Raw genomic sequence first — 6,167 nt, forward strand, 5'->3', positions numbered from 1 at the left:
TAATTAAATATAAAATTTGAGTTTTTAAGATTTCATAAATTTTTAATAAAAGTGTCATAATTTTTATGAATATTAATATTTTCAAAAAATATTTTGTAAACACGTTAATTGGACCTGTGCAGTTCTATTAAAACAATTATTTTTTAATTCAAATTTTTTTTTTATTTTTAAAAAAATTGTATGCAATATTATTGGCCGAAAATATCACGTGACTTAATTAAACCCAAAATAAAAATTAGCTCTAACTTTTTTTCTATTGAAAATTTTCGCGAAATGTTTGATCTTGAATGTTAGTTAGGCTAATGCGCGTCCAATTAAATATAAAATTTTAGTTTTTAAGATTTCATAAATTTTTAATAAAAGTGTCATAATTTTTATGAATATTAATATTTTCAAAAAATATTTTGTAAACACGTTAATTGGACCTGTGCAGCTCTATTAGAACAATTATTTTTCAATTTAAATTTTATAATTTTTTTTTTTTAATTTGTATGCAATATCATTGGCCGAAAATATTACGTGACCTAATTAAACCCAAAATAAAAATTAGCTCTAACTATTTTTCTATTAAAAATTTTCGCGAAATGTTTTATCTTGAATGTTAGTTATCCAATGCGCGTCCAATTAAATATAAAATTTTAGTTTTTAAGATTTCATAAATTTTTAATAAAAGTGTCATAACTTTTATGAATATTAATATTTTCAAAAAATATTTTGTAAACACGTTAATTGGACCTGTGCAGTTCTATTAGAAAAATTATTTTTTGATTTAAAATTTTTGATTTTTTTTTTTTAAATTGTATGCAATATCATTGGCCGAAAATTTCACGTGACCTAATTAAACCCAAAATAAAAATTAGCTCTAACTTTTTTTCTATTAAAAATTTTTGCAAAATGTTTTATCTTGAATGTTAGTTAGGCCAATGCGCGTCTTATTAAATATAAAATTTTAGTTTTTAAGATTTCATAAATTTTTAATAAAAGTGTCATAATTTTTATGAATATTAATATTTTCAAAAAATATTTTGTAAACAAGTTAATTGGACCTGTGCAGCTCTATTAGAACAATTCATTTTCAATTTAAATTTTTTTAATTTTTTTTATAAAATTTGTATGCAATATTATTGGCCGAAAATATCACGTGACCTAATTAAACCCAAAATAAAAATTAGCTCTAACTTTTTTTCTATTAAAAATTTTCGCGAAATGTTTTATCTTGAATGTTAGTTAGGCCATTGCGCGTCTTATTAAATTTAAAATTTTAGGTTTCGAGATTTCATAAATTTTTAATAAAAGTGTCATAACTTTTATGAATATTAATATTTTCAAAAAATATTTTGTAAACACGTTAATTGGACCTGTGCAGTTCTATTAGAACAATTATTTTTTAATTTAAAATTTTTGATTTTTTTTTTTTAAATTGTATGCAATATCATTGGCCGAAAATATCACGTGACCTAATTAAACCCAAAATAAAAATTAGCTCTAACTTTTTTTCTATTAAAAATTTTTGCAAAATGTTTTATCTTGAATGTTAGTTAGGCTAATGCGCGTCTTATTAAATATAAAATTTTAGTTTTTAAGATTTCATAAATTTTTAATAAAAGTGTCATAATTTTTATGAATATTAATATTTTCAAAAAATATTTTGTAAACACGTTAATTGGACCTGTGCAGCTCTATTAGAACAATTATTTTTCAATTTAAATTTTTTTAATTTTTTTTTTTAAATTTGTATGCAATATCATTGGCCGAAAATATTACGTGACTTAATTAAACCCAAAATAAAAATTAGCTTCAACTTTTTTTCTATTGAAAATTTTTGCAAAATGTTTTATCTTGAATGTTAGTTAGGCCAATGCGCGTCTAATTAAATATAAAATTTTAGTTTTTAAGATTTCATAAATTTTTAATAAAAGTGTCATAACTTTTATGAATATTAATATTTTCAAAAAATATTTTGTAAACACGTTAATTGGACCTGTGCAGTTCTATTAGAACAATTATTTTTTGATTTAAAATTTTTGATTTTTTTTTTTTAAATTGTATGCAATATCATTGGCCGAAAATATCACGTGACCTAATTAAACCCAAAATAAAAATTAGCTCTAACTTTTTTTCTATTAAAAATTTTTGCAAAATGTTTTAGCTTGAATGTTAGTAAGGCCAATGCGCGTCTTATTAAATATAAAATTTTAGTTTTTAAGATTTCATAAATTTTTAATAAAAGTGTCATAATTTTTATGAATATTAATATTTTCAAAAAATATTTTGTAAACACGTTAATTAGACCTGTGCAGCTCTATTAGAACAATTATTTTTCAATTTAAATTTTATAATTTTTTTTTTTAATTTGTATGCAATATCATTGGCCAAAAATATTACGTGACTTAATTAAACCCAAAATAAAAATTAGCCTCAACTTTTTTTCTATTGAAAATTTTCGCAAAATGTTTTATCTTGAATGTTAGTTAGGCCAATGCGCGTCTAATTAAATATAAAATTTGAGTTTTTAAGATTTCATAAATTTTTAATAAAAGTGTCATAATTTTTATGAATATTAATATTTTCAAAAAATATTTTGTAAACACGTTAATTGGACCTGTGCAGTTCTATTAGAACAATTATTTTTTAATTCAAATTTTTTTTTTATTTTTTAAAAAATTTGTATGCAATATTATTGGCCAAAAATATCACGTGACCTAATTAAACCCAAAATAAAAATTAGCTCTAACTATTTTTCTATTAAAAATTTTCGCGAAATGTTTTATCTTGAATGTTAGTTAGGCCAATGCGCGTCTAATTAAATATAAAATTTGAGTTTTTAAGATTTCATAAATTTTTAATAAAAGTGTCATAATTTTTATGAATATTAATATTTTCAAAAAATATTTTGTAAACACGTTAATTGGACCTGTGCAGTTCTATTAGAACAATTATTTTTCAATTCAAATTTTTTTTTTATTTTTAAAAAAATTTGTATGCAATATTATTGGCCGAAAATATCACGTGACCTAATTAAACCCAAAATAAAAATTAGCTCTAACTATTTTTCTATTAAAAATTTTCGCGAAATGTTTTATCTTGAATGTTAGTTAGGCCATTGCGCGTCTAATTAAATTTAAAATTTTAGGTTTTGAGATTTCATAAATTTTTAATAAAAGTGTCATAACTTTTATGAATATCAATATTTTCAAAAAATATTTTGTAAACACGTTAATTGGACCTGTGCAGTTCTATTAGAACAATTATTTTTTAATTTAAAATTTTTGATTTTTTTTTTTTAAATTGTATGCAATATCATTGGCCGAAAATATCACGTGACCTAATTAAACCCAAAATAAAAATTAGCTCTAACTTTTTTTCTATTGAAAATTTTTGCAAAATGTTTTATCTTGAATGTTAGTTAGGCTAATGCGCGTCTTATTAAATATAAAATTTTAGTTTTTAAGATTTCATAAATTTTTAATAAAAGTGTCATAATTTTTATGAATATTAATATTTTCAAAAAATATTTTGTAAACACGTTAATTGGACCTGTGCAGTTCTATTAGAACAATCATTTTTCAATTTAAATTTTTTTAATTTTTTTTTTTAAATTTGTATGCAATATCATTGGCCGAAAATATTACGTGACTTAATTAAACCCAAAATAAAAATTAGCTTCAACTTTTTTTCTATTGAAAATTTTCGCAAAATGTTTTATCTTGAATGTTAATTAGGCCAATGCGCGTCTAATTAAATATAAAATTTTAGTTTTAAGATTTCATAAAGTTTTAATAAAAGTGTCATAATTTTTATGAATATTAATATTTAAAAAAAATATTTTGTAAACACGTTAATTGGACCTGTGCATGTCTATTAGAACAATTATTTTTTAATTTAAATTTTTTTTTTTAAATTTGTATGCAATATCATTGGCCGAAAATATCACGTGACCTAATTAAACCCAAAATAAAAATTAGCTCTAACTTTTTTTCTATTAAAAATTTTTGCAAAATGTTTTATCTTGAATGTTAGTTAGGCTAATGCGCGTCTTATTAAATATAAAATTTTAGTTTTTAAGATTTCATAAATTTTTAATAAAAGTGTCATAATTTTTATGAATATTAATATTTTCAAAAAATATTTTGTAAACACGTTAATTGGACCTGTGCAGCTCTATTAGAACAATTATTTTTCAATTTAAATTTTTTTAATTTTTTTTTTTAAATTTGTATGCAATATCATTGGCCGAAAATATTACGTGACTTAATTAAACCCAAAATAAAAATTAGCTTCAACTTTTTTTCTATTGAAAATTTTTGCAAAATGTTTTATCTTGAATGTTAGTTAGGCCAATGCGCGTCTAATTAAATATAAAATTTTAGTTTTTAAGATTTCATAAATTTTTAATAAAAGTGTCATAACTTTTATGAATATTAATATTTTCAAAAAATATTTTGTAAACACGTTAATTGGACCTGTGCAGTTCTATTAGAACAATTATTTTTTGATTTAAAATTTTTGATTTTTTTTTTTTAAATTGTATGCAATATCATTGGCCGAAAATATCACGTGACCTAATTAAACCCAAAATAAAAATTAGCTCTAACTTTTTTTCTATTAAAAATTTTTGCAAAATGTTTTAGCTTGAATGTTAGTAAGGCCAATGCGCGTCTTATTAAATATAAAATTTTAGTTTTTAAGATTTCATAAATTTTTAATAAAAGTGTCATAATTTTTATGAATATTAATATTTTCAAAAAATATTTTGTAAACACGTTAATTAGACCTGTGCAGCTCTATTAGAACAATTATTTTTCAATTTAAATTTTATAATTTTTTTTTTTAATTTGTATGCAATATCATTGGCCAAAAATATTACGTGACTTAATTAAACCCAAAATAAAAATTAGCCTCAACTTTTTTTCTATTGAAAATTTTCGCAAAATGTTTTATCTTGAATGTTAGTTAGGCCAATGCGCGTCTAATTAAATATAAAATTTGAGTTTTTAAGATTTCATAAATTTTTAATAAAAGTGTCATAATTTTTATGAATATTAATATTTTCAAAAAATATTTTGTAAACACGTTAATTGGACCTGTGCAGTTCTATTAGAACAATTATTTTTTAATTCAAATTTTTTTTTTATTTTTTAAAAAATTTGTATGCAATATTATTGGCCAAAAATATCACGTGACCTAATTAAACCCAAAATAAAAATTAGCTCTAACTATTTTTCTATTAAAAATTTTCGCGAAATGTTTTATCTTGAATGTTAGTTAGGCCAATGCGCGTCTAATTAAATATAAAATTTGAGTTTTTAAGATTTCATAAATTTTTAATAAAAGTGTCATAATTTTTATGAATATTAATATTTTCAAAAAATATTTTGTAAACACGTTAATTGGACCTGTGCAGTTCTATTAGAACAATTATTTTTCAATTCAAATTTTTTTTTTATTTTTAAAAAAATTTGTATGTAATATTATTGGCCGAAAATATCACGTGACCTAATTAAACCCAAAATAAAAATTAGCTCTAACTATTTTTCTATTAAAAATTTTCGCGAAATGTTTTATCTTGAATGTTAGTTAGGCCATTGCGCGTCTAATTAAATTTAAAATTTTAGGTTTTGAGATTTCATAAATTTTTAATAAAAGTGTCATAACTTTTATGAATATCAATATTTTCAAAAAATATTTTGTAAACACGTTAATTGGACCTGTGCAGTTCTATTAGAACAATTATTTTTTAATTTAAAATTTTTGATTTTTTTTTTTTAAATTGTATGCAATATCATTGGCCGAAAATATCACGTGACCTAATTAAACCCAAAATAAAAATTAGCTCTAACTTTTTTTCTATTGAAAATTTTTGCAAAATGTTTTATCTTGAATGTTAGTTAGGCTAATGCGCGTCTTATTAAATATAAAATTTTAGTTTTTAAGATTTCATAAATTTTTAATAAAAGTGTCATAATTTTTATGAATATTAATATTTTCAAAAAATATTTTGTAAACACGTTAATTGGACCTGTGCAGTTCTATTAGAACAATCATTTTTCAATTTAAATTTTTTTAATTTTTTTTTTTAAATTTGTATGCAATATCATTGGCCGAAAATATTACGTGACTTAATTAAACCCAAAATAAAAATTAGCTTCAACTTTTTTTCTATTGAA

Source organism: Corella eumyota, chromosome 1, assembly GCF_963082875.1.
Source record: "Corella eumyota chromosome 1, kaCorEumy4.1, whole genome shotgun sequence".
Classification (NCBI taxonomy): Eukaryota; Metazoa; Chordata; class Ascidiacea; order Phlebobranchia; family Corellidae; genus Corella; species Corella eumyota.